The 18,866-nt window shown below is 38.4% G+C and overlaps 1 long non-coding RNA gene across 1 annotated transcript; it reads left to right on the top strand.

Moving 5' to 3' along the window:
* Nucleotides 1–57: 57 nt before the first annotated feature.
* Nucleotides 58–6,658, top strand: LOC129681173 (uncharacterized). Its single transcript, XR_008720808.1, has 2 exons — nucleotides 58–1,745; nucleotides 2,397–6,658. It is a non-coding gene; the product is annotated as an uncharacterized LOC129681173 (long non-coding RNA).
* Nucleotides 6,659–18,866: the final 12,208 nt, after the last annotated feature.

Raw genomic sequence — 18,866 nt, 5'->3', positions numbered from 1 at the left:
TCTTCTTCTTCTTCTTCTTCTTCTTCTTCTTCTTCTTCTTTTTCTTCATATTGACATTTATAACTGCTCTGGACTTTCTCGAGTAATAGGCTGGTGGCTACAGTGTAATAGCATGTGACCTGTCATCTTTTCCTCTGTGATTGACAGTCCACTCTGTAGTAACATCTGTAGCCATCTTCAAGCTTTTCCAGTAGCATAAAGCAATTGCCTCCAAAGCATGTCATGCTTTGAGTTTTCATTTGAAGAAAATGTGTTACTTTGGGTCCAAATGTGCACCTCAGAGCACACTGAGTGACAACAAGGACACTTTTATTTCTGGTGGATGATACCACCCATTGTCAGTAAGAGGTTAGGGTTACCAAGAAAATTTGAAATAAATGACTCTTGATAGAAATATGGGAGCTATATAGTTATCAATTTTCTTGTAACAAATTACTCCCAAAATATAGCCCAAGCATGTATTTCTTCTCACAGTTCTTGACGTTGAAAAATTTAAGAACCAATGAGTTGGTGATTCTGGCTTAGGGTACCAAGAGATTGCATCTTCCGCTGTCAGCTGAAGTGTCCTAAGGCCCTGGACACTTGACTGGGCCTGAGGCTCTGTTTCCAACCAAGGGCCTGGGGCAAGAAGTTTTCACTCCTTGGTCTATGAACATTTCTATGGACCTGCCATGGCACAGGGGCATGGTTGTCCCACAGAGGTAGCTGGCAATCTAAGCAGAAGCTGCGGTATTTTTACAATAGAATCCAAGGTTTAACAGTTCAGAGCCTGTGCCATAGTGTGTTAGCTGTGAAGACAGCTCTGTAACGGTGTGAGAAGGAAGCACACAAGAACATAAACACCAGGAAACAGGACTCACTGGACAGCATTCTGAGGCAGGGTAACACCCCTCGCCCCCCAAAAAAAAAACTGAATTTAAAGAATAAGCTGCCTTTTAACTAAGCTAACTTTAAACAAAGCTAACTAGAAACAAGGCTAACTTTATGCCTACTCTTATCAACAGAAATTAGCTAAGAATTTTATTTACAATTTCATTTCCACTATCACATTCATTTCACTTTTTCTCTCTAGATAATTAAAGGCAAAGACAGCCTGTAAAGGCTACTTTAAAAAAAAGTCATCAAAATTTAAGACTTGTGATAAAAATGTATGTACCAGTTGTTTGCCCTGTCAGAATCCCTTCACAAGTTAATAGATGGTTGACATAAAAGCTGACATATGGCCATTTTGACTGAAACTTTTCTAATAGTGTGGTAATCTTTGTAGGCCAAGGAAGAACAGAACTGATGAACTGATTAAACTGGAGTTGTAATACAAGTACCTCTAAAGTCTCTTTTTCCTCTTGAATATCAGCAGGCAAGGCTGAGGTTGAGCAGGGAGGGAAGGCTAAGGACATGCATGACACATACAGAAGATATTCTAGCCCCATGGCAAGGATTCCCCTCTGGCCTTAAAGGAAGAGGAGGAAATGATTTGGGCTCCGTCAAGTTTCTTGCATGCTTAGCTTGATACCATGGTTTATGGACACTGTCTAAACGTGATTTTCCTACTCTTTTCAGTTCTGAAAGGTGCCTTGGTTTGCATGGAGATTTTCATATTCGCTCTAATTTTATGTTTTTACAAAAAGATTGACTTCCTTTCAATTATCCTCCCCCCCACCCCAGGAGAAAGATCATCAACATTCCTTGAACGCCACACATCATGCTGATAAAATTCCTTTCCTTGAGTCGCTGGGTATACCAAGGTAAAGGAGAGTGGGCATGTGCCTTGTGCTGTGGGGTGGGGCAACAGTTCGGCTTATGGGCAGACCCCTTGCACTCTTCTCTGGGACTTCAATAAATTACCCAGGGACCAGGACTCACCCTAGGCTTTGCCGATCAGAAGCATTTTAAAAGACCCGAGCTTTACTCTTAAGAAAAATGAAAAATTTTCACTGTCATCAAGTTAACAGGTAGGATCCACATTAGTCCTTATGGTTTCCTTGGCCTTAGGTGACTGGGGTTTTCTGGTAGCTTTCTTCAGTGGTTTGCTTCTCTTTAACAAGGGTCTGGAAATGACAGGTTCAATCTGAGTCTCAGAAAGAGGACTGTGAATGTCTTCAAGGGTGCTGGTCTTGACCCTTGATTTCTAACAATATTATCCGTATGATAGTCTCATTTATTTTTCTTTGGGGAATTTTTGCTATATATGAAATCTCAGGCAATTTCTGCTTGAGTTTACTATCATTTTACTTCTTGCTTTCATTTAAAAGTCCCTGTTCCCCCACACGGAAGAGGTAGCATTAGAATGGAACAGAGTGATGCATTTTACGTATGCCCAGTGCATAAGCATTTCAGAGATGATAATGAAAGTTGTATTTACTTCATGTTTCTTTTTTTTTCTTCTTTCTGTTTAGTCCTCCTAGAACTCCAGTGAACGTTGTGCCTCAAATTAGAATAGAACTTGAGCCTGAAGACAACGATTATCTTTGGAGGAGCAAGGGAACAGAAACCACATTGTAACCTGTGTGTCTTTCTCAAACCTGATAGTTCTGTCGTTAACTGTTCTAATTTTTTTTCCTTTTTATGTCTATGTATTTTAAAACCTTTGTTCGGTCACTGGCTGAATAATACAGTCACTTTCTCTGCTTCTGTCTTGCATAGGTAAAATCAAGACAATACCGTCCCTTTTCTTAAAAAAAAAAAAATGCAACTGAGGGGTCACATTTCTGTTTCCATGCATTCAGGTGTGTCCTCTGATCTGTAAATTCCTGCCACTCACGACACACAGAAACCACCCCTGTCAAGCAGAGATCAAAAGCATTAGGGAAATTTGCACCACCTTTTAGGAAACTATTGAAGGAACTTACAACCTAAGCTTCGAGCTGTGCTTCCTGGCTTGGCTCTGTCTGGTAGGGCAGCCCTTGTACTGCAGACAGAGTCCCTTCTTGCTTTACAGAGCCCCCAAAACTGGAAAAGTGCTGCTACCAATCTTCCCTTGCTCGCCAACCCTGATCTTAGAGTTATCAAAAGCTGAAAACACTAACGGTACTTCGCTCCCTGTAGAGAAATCTTTGCCACCTTTGTAGCAAGTACTGCAATGTCACTTTTCCTATGCAACTTTTTTTAACCCTTTAATGAACTTATCTGTTGAGTACATTGAAGAATATTTTTCTTCCTAGATTTTGTTGTTTAAATTATGGGGCCTAACCTGCAACTTATTTTTTTTTTGTCAACTTTTTAAACTTTTTTTTTAATTACTGTAAAGAAAATGAATTTTTTCCTGCAGCAGGAAACATAGTTTTGAGTAGTTCTACCTCTGACCTGTAGCTGCCAGGCTTTCTGTAAAAATTGTATTGTATATAATGTGATTTTTACACACGTGTGCATACACATCCACGCGCGTGCTCTCACGCGCACACACACACACACACACACACACACACACACACACACACACTCTAGGGTAAGCCAGAAGGCTAGAACAAATGAAAAGAAAAACAAAACACCATGTTTCTAAGAATCTATTGGGTTGTTGGTTTTTGGGTTGTTTTCTTTTTTCTCCCTTTCTTCAAAATAAATGTAACTGTTCTGTGAAGGAATTTGGGGAGGAGAGAGAAAACCTGGAAGAAGGGTAACTTCTGTTATAGGGATGGTCATGCCGGAACAGACTATGCTGTGTTACAATATGGATGTCCTACGCAGTATTGTTAGGGATTTCCTCGTCTAAATAATTTGTGTGTTTGTACATGGACTCTGTGTGTGGCTGTTGCTCACTTGTGCAAAGCCAGAGAAAGAATGAGAGTAGTCAGAGGGCAAAGTTGTCAAGCTCCTTGTGTCCATTTTTATAAAACCTCAACCACTCATGAGAAATCTGTCGGGGGCCAAAAAAAAAAAAAACAAAAAACAAAAAAACCATGTATCGTGTAACTTCAGGCGAATATATATCTTATCACTCAGGCATCACCGTCAACATCACAGATACAGCAGTCCATACCTACAATACAAAAGCCATCAGAATGTCAACAGCCCAGTCACACAGCTCATACATGGAGTAGGCGTGCACCATAGATCTGCAAAGAAAGCTTCAAGTGCTCATTTCCACGCGCTTATAGGGCAGGGTTGTTGAACCACTTAGGCTATATGTGTGTGTGTATGTGTGTGTTCCGATACGCCATGTTGAAAATTAGACCTTTGTTAGCCAAATTGAGTGTGGCATTTGATTGCAATATTTCTAGTAAGTTATATCATATGCTACACCGATCATATAATAACAGTTTAGATGTGGGATCCATACTTTTAGACTTGCGGAACAGCAGTTGGGATACACACTCCCTGTAATAGGTTGCTGGAGGAGAATAGAACCATACACTGGTTCTGGGGTGTGTTCTTATGGACACCCCCTTTCTTACGTTAACTGAAATATAATTCTGCCCTCCTGAAATTTTGAGGATAACGGTCTTGTTATCCTAAGTTAACTGTTAATGTTCATAGCATTCGGTCATCTTGAAACCTTAGATTTTATAGAAATTAGGCATGAATTGACCCCAGTCTTTTTCATTAAAATGATAGCAGCAAATAACATGTCTGCTAACATCTCAAGTAATAATCTTTCTTTTTTTACATCACATTTGTATTCAGAACTGTCCTTAAAAATGATTATTATGCGGTATCTGGCTTTCTATTGAACCTTGTAACCTTACATTTTTAGTGATAGATCCATCAGTGAAATGTTTAAAAGCATGCATAGCAAATGCAGTCTAACCATGATGTTAAATCAAAGCCGCTTGGATCATGTTTGTGAAATCTCTGGTTATATATATATATAACATATATAATATAATATATATATTATATATATAACTTTCAAATTATGAATCAAGTTTATGTAGGGATTCATGATCCTCCTCTTACTTTTCAGAGAGCTCCTGGAGTAATTTATCATTTCAGTGTTTGAGGAGCTCTTGAGGTTCTCTCACGCCATTTATGGTCCCTCGTCTGTGGCTGGGGTGGGTGGTTAGTGTTCACGGAATGAACACAAAGCCATCCCTCACATCTGCTGCAGGAACAGTGAACAGCAGGCACTCTCATAACCACTGTAGTTCCCATGCTAACCTCCATGGCCTCACCCCAGGATCTGAATCTGGCTGAATTTGCTTAATTGGTTGATAGCTAAGCAGATTTCATGGTGGTTTTGTTTCTATGTAAACTGGACACAAATACAGCAATGAATTCTTTAAAATGCCTTTCTACCCTTCCTCCCTGGATGTGAACTTGGAGATAAATGTTTCTTGAAGACTCCAAGTTGTTGACCAGGAATACTGTGGTTGTGCAAAACTGGCTGTGAGAACAAGATGGGCAGGCTGAGCCTGCCTGTCTTTGAAGCGTCGAAGCCTCCATTTTGCAGAAACCCTTAAGATGCTCGTCTTTTTCTACTGTGTGCAGAAACTACTTGGAATCCTATTTGTTTTGTGTGTCAGAGGCCGTGTTGTTTCTGCTTCTTCTTCTTCTGGAAAAGTTGAGGGGTGGGGCTGGGAAGTACTTACTTGAGAAGAGGCAAACTAAACCTTGCCCCTCATCCCTAACCTAAGAGAAGCAGGGAGGGGTCTGCTGTCAATAACTTAGCTTATGTGCATTTTGGGCACATGTAAGAACACACACAGAGGAAATCCTTTGTCAGCTATGTGTTGCTGTTTAATATAGCAAATGATTGTCTTCCATGTTTTTGTTTCTTTTTTTTTTTTTTTAACTGTGTTAAAGTACTTGAAATGTATTGACTGCTGACTATCTTTTAAAAACAAAACCATTTGAGTTATATTACAAAGGTTGGCATTGATCGGGAATGGGACAGAGTTTTCTTCAGTCTTTTTCATGCCGCTTCATGATTTTGGTGCAAGAATCTGAGGTTTTCTTCTTTATATTCTGGGATATTTCCCGTCTGCTTTCCCAGCACGACCATGAAGGCCAGTTGGTACGAAGTGACTGGGGACAGTCGGAAGACAGCAGTACTTCCCTGTCACAACAGCCTTGGGAGTTGTCAGATGACCTCATGGAGCTTCATGGCAGCCAGAAATGAAAACCCTTTTGTAATATATGTGAATCTGGCAGGCTGTGTTTTAACCAGAGATCTGGATAGATCTTATTCCTGGCTCATTTCATTGTGCTCTATGGATACACACAAGAATCCTGAATTTTGTTTCCTAGGCAAATACTGCAACTCAGGGCTAAAGTCACCCAATGAATCCTTAGAGCCTGAAGTCTCTTTCTCCCAGGCCAACAATGTACAACAAATGCTGACTTGCCTCCTTGCAGCCATTTTCATGGCTGGCACATATCCGTACACTTCACTTTTCACAATCAGTACGCACTTTCAGATATTCTTATTTTTATTCTCTTAAGTCTTTATTAACTTTGGAGAAATGATGCTTCTTTTTATTTTAAATGAAGTAGATCAACATGGTGGAACAAAATGATAAAGAACAGAAAACATTTCAATATATTACTAATAATTTTTTTCCAATATGAAACCTAAAATTCCTATAACATAGTATTTTGCAGTTTTATGAAGCTTTCTATTGTGACTTTTATGGAATTAAGAGATGAAGAAGATGAGATATTTTAGCATTTATATTTTTCAAAATTAAATGTATACTTAAAATAAAGTAACTTTATGCATTTATGAGTGTTGAGTGCTTCTGTTCAACTCTGACTAATTGCTGTATTTTTCCTTTGGGTGCTGTAAAAACAAGTAGAAATATGAATGAATGAGAGCAACTGTCTGCAAATTGTGGTAATTTCTCTAGGCAGAAAGATAAAATAAATGCCCATATATTTGTGTAATATTAAAAGTCATATATTTTAGATGTTCTTGTTCGAGGTTCAAAGTAAATTCATATCAAATAAGGATAGTGAGAGTAGTTTCATGAAAAAAGTGCTGTCTTTTTTTTTTTAGTTACTGAAATAAAAAGTATCATTTTCTTGAGTTTAAGGTGATATATACATATACACATGTATATGTACTCAATTAATTTTTCAAAGCAAACCAAAAGGCTGTGAAGTGTAAGCAAGCATTCATTAAAACATAATTACTCAGATGAACAAAATCCAAGAATGATTTTTTTCCCCTCAAAAATCGATCCCCAGAAGATAGATTGCACACACTGCTCTCAGGCCAACTTGAGCTCTCATCTAACATTTAAATGGTTCTAGCAAATGTCAGTCTGGTCCTAAGTTGTAGTCGGAAACTGGTAATAATGGCAGATGAAAAAGATGGTGGGGAAGATGAGAAATAATTGTTGGGAGGAGACAAAGGTTACATTGGGATGCAAAAGCAGTGAGGCAAAGACATTGTCCAGAACAGTCATTTAATCTGGAAGTTTCATGAAACGCTTTGCACATGTGGATACAAGGTGAGTTGTGGTGCCACGTTAGCACCCTACCTAGAAGAGATCAAATATACAGATGTTTTAGTAATTCTCTAAGAGAATCCATTCACTGTTGCCATGTGCACAACAATCAAGTCAAGAAATAAAATCAAGGATAAAAGCATATTTTGTGGACGGTCATCAATTAAGTAACATTCAGAAAGTCTCCAAAGAATAATGATATGTACCCAGAGAGATTATAACACTGCAATATTTATGTAATAATAGACTGCTTGTGTTAAAAAAAAATTGATTATCTAGGGAAGTTTGTAAAGGTAGACTTGTGGAAAGTTACATAATGTTTGAAAAGACAATCCTTTGACACAGTGATTAGGAACAAGGTAGCTCCAGCCTGAAGTGGAACAAACAGTGTCTCGAATGATGAAATACCTTTTGAATTAGGTCTCTGCAGCAGAGGCTCAAGGTGGGGTGTCAGCAGAGTTATTTGTGTAGCTGCCACCGGACCATTTTACATTTTTGTTAGACTTACCTTATTTTTACTGACAATATTTACACTGTGAAAAAGCAACGTACATTTATATTCCCACATGTTTTCAGTACGCAACCTGGGATTCCCTACCTACTGGAGAACTAAGAAGTAGATCGTAGCTGTCTGAGTAGCCACATTGTATCTCAAGTTTAGGCAGGAAAGAATGAGCATCTGAGTCTGGGTGGAAGCTCCATTCATCATTCAGATTCTCCTCACTCTTTCTTCAGACTATCAGTCAGCTTATTTCTTTATTCATTCTCTATAGATACGTAAGTATCTAATTATAAAACACATAATTATCTATTTTGTATTCCCTGTAGATATATGTAACATAGATATGTAATTGCACATATGATTTGTGATTATCAGGGCATTTAATAAAGCATGCTGTCATTTATATAAGAAATATGTGTCAACCAAATGGTGTCTGAAGTGGAACAAGAACATAGGAAGAGAGGAACAAGGGGAAACTGGTGATAAGAAGACTGATCTAGCAAGAATTAATAACTGAGTTCTGGAAAGAAATAAAAAGTTATAAAAGTAACTATAGAATGTATTCAGGAACTTAACCACGTTTTTGAGTCCAGAGGCCAGGATGTCACAATAGATCTTAAAGGCAAATGTATTGATTCAATAATGATATAATCTGCTGATTGAATGATTGAACTGATTGTTTTAACAGTAAAACAAAAATGAGTTGCAATCAATGTTCAAATAGTAACTTTAATAACTTAGAGACAGAATTAACAAAGATAACCTGTATTCAGCTTGTACATTAACTTTTGGAATCTGAATGGAATGATCCAGTAATTTACTGAAAAACCAAATGGGACATAGGAGTTGTACTTTCAGGTAGCTTACAGCCAAAAGGGGAAGGAAGTAGTGCAGCGAGAAAGGAGAGCCAGACGATCATGACAGCTGCTGAGAGACTGTGTCTCCTAGAACTGTCAGGGAAGCTACACCCATGAAGTCTCATCAACACGGCTTGCCTACACAAGAACAAGGATGACGCCAATAGGAATGCTGAAATAGGAAGAAAATTATCTTCCCCAGAAAAGATTCTCCTAATTGGTTGTCCAGTACCAAACGGTCAGCCCTTAAATCATAGGCATACAAATTACATTGTAGTGACCTGAGCAGATGGCGTATTTAGAGGTGTGTTTGTATATAAGTGTGTGTGTGTGTGTGTGTGTGTGTGTGTGTGTGTGTGTGTGTGTGTAACAGTTAAAGAAAAAGAGCCCAGTGGTCATGAATTTGAGAGGAAGGTGAGGGAGGTAAATGGAGGAATAGGAGAAAGGATAGGGAAATAATATATTTTAATTTCTTTCTTAAAAATTATGTGTGGTTATAGAGATGGCCAAGTAGTTTATATTAATTGCTGCTCTTGCAGAGGACCCAGGTCTGCTTCCCAGCACCACATGGTGGCTCATAACCACCTGTAACTCCAGCTCCAGGGGATTCAGTCTCCTCTTATAGCCTCTATGGGCACTTCAGCATATCTGCTCTCTCCAAGTAAGTACTTGCAGACAAAGAAAGCACTCATAAACATAAAATGAAAATGAATCTCTTTAAAAATCATAAGTGATGATAGTAATATGTGCTGGGTAGAGTGGAAATCCAAGTGGAGATGCTGATTGTTCCTTGTGGCAATAAGACATTGGAAAGGACCTTGGTGTCATCACAGAACACACCCAGACACCAGATTCTCAGCATAAAAGAGATTCATTACCCAGAAGAACAAACAGAGGGCAGGGAGGGGCCTGCCTCAGGAACCCATAAAGACAGACAGCAAGTGTTTCTGCATGAGTGTTTTTTAAGGAGAAAAGGGGAAGTCTGTGCCAAGGTGAGTTGTTAAATCCTGATTGAACAGGTTAGCCAGTATAGCTAAGTAATGGACTTTGATTGCCGGACCTTGAAGTTTTGATAGTTGGACCTTGAAATTTTGGTTTTAAAGAAGGGAATATTCCACGGAGGCTGGCTTTAGAAATATAATCTAACCATTCAACAAGGGAGAGGAAAGGAAAGAAGGCAAGACCGGGCAGTACCATGTCTGCAGTGGGTCTGTTAGAGAGCCCTTCAGATATATAATTACCTGGGCAGTTTCTAAAGTACCCTGGAAGCTGTAAAAAAAAAAAAAAAAAAAAAAAAAAAAAAAAAAAAAAAAAAAAAAAAGAAAAGAAAAGAAAAGAAAAAAAAGTGGGTGTCAAACAAATGGTGTTTGAAGTGGAATTACAAAAATAGATAAAATATGGAAGGTGTAAAACAAAAATAATGAAGGAGAGACTATTCAGTGCTTTGATGTCACCTCCAAAGTTCACATGGAAGGTCAGTCTTCAGTGCGATGATATTGACAGTGAGGCCTTTAAAAGTTGATGGGGTCAGAAGGAAGTCTGGTGTCATGACCAGATCAATGTGTGTGCCACAGAGGGCCCTGCTTATCTCCGGAACGTATTCCTTATGAGGATGAAACACCCCGGATGTTTCTTTCTGTTTACCTGATGTATCTCATCTTTCCAGCATGTTAAAATATAGCAAGAAGCTCACCCCCACCAGAAGCCACACATCTTAGATTAGCCTCCAAATCTATAAGCCAAAATAAATCTTTTTTTGCATTATCTATCTAGCTATCATCTATCTACCTAATCTAACTATCGTCTGCCTGTGTGCAGGTGCACAAACGCTGTGAGGCGTGTGTCAGAAGGCAGCTCTTGGAGTTCGTGCTCTTCTGCCGCCTTGTGGAATTAGGGATTGAATTTTAAGTCCTCTGGTTGGAGCTCAGGTGCCTCTACTTGCTGACCAGCCATCCTGTCAGTCAGCCCCCTCTTCTCATTGTGACTTACCCACTATGTAGTGATTTGTAATGACAGCAGAAAATAGTCTAAGACAGAGTGTAACTGTTCAATCAATTAATCATTCAGTAATTACTGGATACTGACCATTGTCAGATTTTTTTGTGCAGATAAAACAGTGAAGAAAAAAAAAGGAGACATGGTTCCTGTTCTAATGAAATGGGTGATTTAGAAGAAAAGATATACAGTGACCGGTTGAATGATTGAATGAATGAATGAATGAATGAATGAATGAATGAATGAATGAAAAAGAATTACTGTGTTATAAAGGAAGAATGATGATAACAGGACAGAAGTATAGGGATAGCAGTGGACGGAGAGATGAGCGGAAAGAGACCTGGACTGTGTATAGGATGGGTAGACCATAAGGAAAAGGTTGGTGTAGGGACAGAGGAAACACCATGGCGATGAGGAGAGGATATCAAAAGAGGAACAAATGGAATTCATGGGATGGGCATTTAAGGAGTTTAAGTATCCAGCTGAACCTGCTGTGGGGTGGGAAGTTGTGGGCTTCAGAGAGACCTGAATAAGGCTTTTCAGTGATTGGAAGCCTCTAAGGAGGAAGCTCAAGAACATCTCCAGGAGATGGAAGTCTTCTGTGGTGTTTCTCCACCTTTGAGATTTCAGGCTCACATTAAGGGGCAATGGAAATCCTTTAAGAGCTTCTGAGAGGAAAACCATTGATCAGATCTGCCACGAGGGGGCCTAGCTTAAAGAGACTGGAAGCAGAGTGGTCAGTGGAAATACTCCCGGTGAGGGGTGACAGCTGGCCTGATCCTCACCTACCAGGTGAGTACAAAGGATAGACTTAAGAGCACGTAAAGCTAACTCTGATTTTGTCATTCTTTGTATTCTTCCTCAAATAAGTAACAGTACTTTTATAAGACTTAAGGAAGTTTTTGTTTCTGGTTGCTCCTTCCCATCTTTTGCTAAATTATTGTTTTCCCAGATTCTCCCTCAGGCTTGATTCTATCTCTTCATTTTCTGTCAAAGAAATCCCATCCCTATCCATAGCTTCAAAGAACATTTTTTTTCTGCTTAACAACTGCCATTGCTGCATTGCCAGCCCAGTTCATTCTCCTGAGCATTTCTGTACAACTGAGTTTTGACCACTTGGAAGTGAGAAATACATGTTCACAGATCCAGATTGCATATAGCCATCTATTCCACACTGTGCCACAAAGAAAACCACTAATCACATTGTAGTTGTTCATGATGGACACTTAAATATCATCCTTTCAGCTTCTTCTAACTTCATTCAACAGATCGCTAACTGTTCCCTACCTCCTAAGCAGACCTAAATCATTAACTGTTTTAAAATGTCCTCATGTCCACTGCTCAATTCAAGACCCACTACCCATTACCATTACACTGAGCGCCTCCCACTCCTCCTGGACTCTGCCTAAAACCTATTTTCCATAGGCGGTCCTATCTACCCTCTAAAATCACATATTCTTTAAGCTGTAACATTGCATTTTATACCAAGCGGTAAAGTAAGGCATCTCCTTTCTGGGAGTCTGTTAAAAATAGATCTTAATGGAAATATGGAAAGTTGCAAGTGCCCCAAAGACTCCCACTCAGTTCTGAATGATGGAGGTTAACCCAAATTTAAAAGATGAAACTGCTTTGTTAATGTCCCATGTAGGCGCGGGGAAGGCCTTGTAGAACGGCAGGAGAACTCATTAAGGTTCAACTAAGATTTTGTAAGGAACAGGATGTGCAGCTGGCTGAGGAGACTGTTAAAGAGAATGTGCACCTGGGAACTGCCTCACCCACTCCTGCTCCTCAGTCAGCCAAATGCAAAGTTGTTATCTTGAGCTAAAAACTCAAGAGAGTCTTTCTCAAAAATAATTGAACCGGTTTCCTTGGGAGAAGGTAGGAATTTATGTAGAAAAGTTTTTGACTGTTTTGCTCTTCTGTACATCAGATGACAGCCTAAATATCAACAAGGCTTTCCCACAGACATGATGCTCCCTGACAAACATTTGCTTCACATCCTAAAGTGTATGGATAACAAGAACCATAAAATATTTGAAGATGTTCTTTAAGCACTACCGAGAAACACTAATAAAATACATTCACCATGAAAAAGATTCCAGAGACTAGAAGGTAATTTTTAAAAATTCTATTTTTTTTATATTTGGGAATCATTGCCTGCATAAAATTTAAAGAAAATTCTAAAATAATGTCAAGGAACTCTTCAAATCTAAATATCATTCTTTTTAATTAAAGAATAATAGGAGGCTAAAGTTATAAAATAGCTTAATACAGAAAGTCAAAGTTTGGGGGAAAAAAACAAAAACAGAGAAAAAGAAAATATAAAATAATATTTCCAAAAGGAGCATGGCATCAGTCCAGGAGATTGAATTTTCATCTTAAAATTCTGTGGGTGAATTAGGGAATAAGGAAGAAATTACATGTTCCACAAAATCTTTTTTTTAAAAATTCAAGAGTGAAGGGAGGTATAGATGTTGAGCTATAAATCTGGGTGCTCAGAAAAGAAACAGTCTAAAATATGTATAAAGAGAATTGTATAATTTAGATTATTAAAAATAATTTTTATAACACTAAAAAAGGATTTCTTAAGTTATTAAGAAAAGGAGACTACCCCACAAAGAATTCAGAACCAACGTGCAGATATGTTTTTAACAAGATTTCATCGATACAAAGTCACTAGTACAGTGTCTTAGAATTTGTACGATTTTTTAAACTAACTTTTATAACTAATTAACCTATCAACAAAATGTAGAGCCAAATAATGTAATCAGAAAACTTCAAGTAGCCAACTGTTTGTCTTGTATTTTCCTCCCATTATATAATTACTCATGAGTGAACCTCAGTATAGGGATTTAACTAGGATGAAGAGTTAAACTCACAAAAAACAATTGATTCAATCTTGTTGAACAGTAAAATCAGGGCTAACAGTTGAGCATCCTGAAGATGTTAGAGAGATGAAAAGTTGTATGTTCATATTCACAGAAAGAAAACACACATAATCAGAAACTCCAGGAAAACTAAAGACTCCAAATATGTATAGACAACTTTAACTTATTGATAGAATATAACAAAGAAGAATTTATTTGATTTTGACATTCTTTGGTGGCTTAGTGTGATTTAAATTGTGTGTATAACTATTGCTGAATAGTTGGTTTAACAAAAATACAAGTATAGCCATAATATTAACATAAATATATTAATGTTGTGGTAGTGTAGGCACTTTATTGATTTCAACATTTAGAAAGATAAAGTCAAACAAACAAACAAAAACCTCCGAACACAAAACATTAAAAAAAAAGTATTAGAGAACTCTAGACAACAGAAAAGAAGGTATACAGCTGAGAAGCAGGAGTGGGAGGGAAAAGATGAAGTGACACTATGTCTATCAGTGATGATTTGGAAAGAACTGATGTTTTTAATGTGGCCTTGGGTACCAGCTTCTGGTTTTTGTTTAGTGTTTAGAGATTGAGAGATGACATCTCTCACACTCAATTATTTTGTCCTGTTGAGACGATGGATTTTTATGGTTTCTACCACTTGCTGGAAACAAGAAGCTGTGAGAGCAGCAAAGGGCTTTCTCTTAACTAGGCTTTGCCTTTGTATTCAGGAGGGAACTTCTCCTGGGTAGATCTCCCCTTAGATCTCACTGAACAGGTAAAGATTTTCTGAAGACACTTGGATCAATCACCATCAAATGGAATTTGATTAGTATCTTTGGGGATACTATGGGGTTGGAGTCTATCAATTCATAGTTCAGGGTATCTCAATACCTGAACAAATTGGAGTTGGAGTGAGAGTCTAGGGAAAAGTAGACACTGAAATGTAAAATTGCCTGGCAGTGTTTGACCATATGTCCTCTGTGTCCAGAATGTTTTCGCCATCTTTTACCTTATTTCACCTTGCCTCTGTCTCAGGCTGACCTGGTCAAAATCGAGGTTGGTCAGGATATTGTAAACATAGAGATTTCGTGGAAGAATTGTCAAGGGAGGATTGCATTAGTTGAGCATTAGTCTTCTTGGGGCTTCAATTACTAAGTTACTCAACTGGCAGACACAATTGCTGACTTTGGGAGGAACTAGAAGTAACTATGAATTACTGGATTAGTGACTATGCATAAGCTGTTTTTAAAGGATCAACTTCTCCAAAGCTGAAACTGAGATAAGAGGCTATGATTATGGAGCAAAAGCACACTTTTGATGCCATGATTCATATCCTCACATTGAATGTGTAATTTAATACAAATGTATTTTTTATAAAATATTTTCTAAATATAGTACACTGTAGTTTAGAGAGTCTCAAAGTGGCTTCTGTTAAAGGTTTAGGTCTTGGGGTAGACTTTTAGTTAGTGGTGGAACCCTTATGGTAGTGACGCCTTATGGGAGGTCCTTAGCTCATTAAAGTTGTGAGCAAAGTGGGAATTGTGAGACCACAGCCTTTTCCTCTTTTTCCATTTGCCACTTAGCTAAGGATATGACTTTTCTGTGACACATTTATGCCATGACAAAAGGTCCAGAGTGAAGGGCCCCACTGATCATGGACTGGAACGGCCAAGACCATAAGCTAAAATAAACCTTTTATCTTCACAGGGTAATTATCTCAAACATTTCATTATCCTACTGCAAAGCAGACAAACACATGGTGTGGGCTAATAATGATCCATACAAGTCAACTTTATCATTTCAATATTTTTACATGTCATCTGAGTTGGGATGCTTATCTCTTCTATTAAGAAGATTCAATATGGTGTTTATTGTTATAAAGCTCTGTTCAGGATAGTATTAGCATTTTCTTTTTTATTTATTTTATTTTATTTTTCTTTATTAATTACACTTTACTCACTTTGTATTCCCCCTGTGGTTCCTTCCCTCCTCTCATCCCAATCCCTCCCTTCCTCCACCCTCTGCCTGCATGCCCCTCCCCAAGTCCACTGATAGGGGAGGACTTCTTTTCCTTCCTTCTGATCCTAGTCTATTAGGTCTCATCAGGAGTGGCTGCATTGTCTTCTTCTGTGGCCTGCTAATGCTGCTTCCCCCTCAGGGGGAGGTAATTAAAGAGCAGGCCAATCAGTTCATGTCAGAGACAGTCCCTGTTCCTATTACAATGGAACCCATTTAGATACTGAACTGCCATGGGCTACATCTGTGCAGGGGTCTTAGTTATCTCCATGAATAGTCCTTGGTTGGAATACCAGTCTCAGGAAAGACCCCTGTGCTCAGATTTTTTTGGTTCTGTTGCTCTCCTTATGGAGTTCCTGTCCTCTCCAGATCTTACTGTTTCCCACTTCTTTCCTAAGATTCCCTGCACTCTGCCCAAAGGTTGCCCATGTCTCAGCATCTACACTGATAGTCTGCAGGGCAGAGCTTTTCAGAGGTCCTCTGTGTCAGGCTCCTCACTTGTTCCCTCTTTTCTTCTTCTTCTGATGTCCAGCCTCTTTGCATTTCTGGATAGGAATTGAGCATTTTAGCAAGAGTCCTCCCTCTTGATTAGTTTCTTTAGGTTTTAAAAGAACCTAATACCTGTACAGAATTTAGTAGGTGTATACTATAATATATGTCTATGTGAGTGAGTATATACCGTGTGCATCTTTCTGCTTTTGGGATAGCTCACTCAAGATGATCTTTTCCAGAACCCACCATTTACTTGCAAATGATTTCCTTGTTTTTTATTGCTGAGTAATATTCCATTGTGTAGATATACCACAATTTGTGCATTCATTCCTCCACTGAGGAGCATCTGGGCTGTTTCCAGCTTCTGGCTATTACAAATAAGGCTGTTACAAACATGGTTGAGCAAATGTCTTTATTGTGTACTTGAGAATCATTTGGATATATGCCTAGGAGTGGTATAGCTGGATCTTGAGGAAGCGTTATTCCTAGTTGTCTGAGAAAGCGCCAGATTGATTTCCAGAGTGGTTGTACAAGTTTACATTCCCACCAGCAGTGGAGAAGGGTTCCCCTTTCTCCACAACCTCTCCAGCATGTGTTGTCTCTTGAGTTTTTTATCTTAGCCATTCTGATGGGTGTAAGGTGAAATCTTAGGGTTGTTTTGATTTGCATTTCCCTGATGGCTAATGAGGTTGAGCATTTCTTTAAGTGTTTCTCTGCCATTCGATATTCATCCACTACGACCAAGTAGGCTTCATTCCAGGCATTGAGGGGTGGTTCAATATATGGAAATCCATCAATGTGATCCACCACATAAACAAACTGAAGGAGAAAAACCACATGATCATCTCCTTAGATACTGAAAAGGCATTTTACAACATCTAACATCTATTCATGTTTAAAGTATCGGAAAGATCAAGGATAAAAGGCACATACCTGAACATAGTAAAAGGGATATACAGCAAGCCTATAGCCAACATCAAACTCAATGGAGAGAAACTTAAATCATTACCACTGAAATCAGGGACAAGGCAAGGCTGTCCACTCTCTCCATATCTTTTCAACATTGTTCTTGAAGTCCTAGCTAGAGCAATAAGACAATTGAAGGAGATCAAGGGGATACAAATTGGAAAAGAAGAAGTCAAAGTATCACTATTTGCAGATGATATGATAGTATACCTGAGTGACCCAAAAAACTCTACCAGGGAACTCCTACAGCTGATTAACACCTTCAGCAAAGTGGCTGGATACAAAATTAACTCAAAAAAATCAGTAGCCTTCCTGTATACAAAGGACAAAAGGGCGGAGAAAGAAATTAGGGAAACAACACCCTTCACAATAGCCACAAATGACATAAAGTACCTTGGTGTGAACCTAACCAAGCAAGTCAAAGACTTGTATGAAAAAAATTTCCAGTCTCTGAAGAATTAGAAGAAGATATCAGAAGATGGAAAGATTGCCCATGCTCATGGCTTGGAAAGATTAATATAATAAAAATGGCCATCTTACCAAAAGCAATCTACAGATTCAATGCAATTCCCATCAAATTACCAACACAATTCTTTACAGACCTTGAAAGAAAAATTCTTACCTTCACACAGAACAACAAGAAACCCAGAATTTCTAAAACAATTCTCTACAGTAAAAGATCTTTCAGGAGGTATCTCCATCCCTGATCTCAAGCTGTACTATAGAGTAACAATACTAAAAACTGCATGGTACTGGCATAAAAACAGACTGGTGGATCAATGGAATCGAATAGAAGACCCTGACATAAATCCACACACTTATGGACACCTGATTTTTGACAAAGATGCCAAATCAATTAAATGGAAAAAAGACAGCATCTTCAACAAATGGTGCTGGTCTAACTTGAAGTCTACATGTAGAAAAATGCAAATAGATCCATACTTATCAACCTGCACAAAACTAAAGTCCAAGTGGATCAAAGACCTCAACATAAAACTAGACACACTAAACCGCTTAGAAGAAAAAGTGGGGAAGAGCCTAGAATTCATTGGCACAGGAGACAACTTCCTGAACAGAACACCAACAGCACAGGCTCTAAGAGCAACAATCAATAAATGGGACCTCATGAAACTGAAAAGCTTCTGTAAAGTAAAGGATAATGTCCTCAGAACAAAATGACAGCCTACAGATTGGGAAAAGATCTTCACCAACCCTATATCTGAAAGAGGGCTAATATACAGTATATATAAAGAGCTAAAGAAGTTAAACAGCAAAAAATCAAGTAATCCAATTAAAAATGGAGTACAAAGCTAAACAGAGAGTTCTCTGCAGAGGAATATCAAATGGCAGAGAAACACTTAAAGCATTTTCTTTGAGTTTAAAATAATTAATAAATCAGCCACTTTGAAGACCTGGGACAGCTAAAATAATTTGGAAAGAAATGGAGGCAGAGAAGTCAAGCATCAAGCATTGAAGCTTTGGAGTCTGTCTATAACCATGGCTTTGCAAGCTGCTCTGAGTATTTCCTCTCTCTTTTATTTTTTATTTTTTTTTTACCGTTCTTAGTGTTAGGATTAAACCTGGACCTCATATATAGGAAGGCATATATGGTCCCAGCCCTGTGAGACTCAGATTTTTCTTTGTGCCTGAAAGTGTTACCAGTGTGGACCCATCTCTTAAGATAGTCATAATAAGGAAGGGAAGAAACTCAAAGACAGAGGAGGACTGTAGTTTATCCAAGGTTACTTTAGAACTATGAAGCTTAGTACTCCTT

Source organism: Psammomys obesus, unplaced genomic scaffold (genome assembly GCF_907164565.1).
Source record: "Psammomys obesus unplaced genomic scaffold, mPsaObe1.curated_primary_1811, whole genome shotgun sequence".
NCBI lineage: Eukaryota > Metazoa > Chordata > Mammalia > Rodentia > Muridae > Psammomys > Psammomys obesus.
The sequence above is the reverse complement of the archived record's forward strand: the minus strand, read 5'-3'. Positions and strand labels throughout refer to the sequence as shown.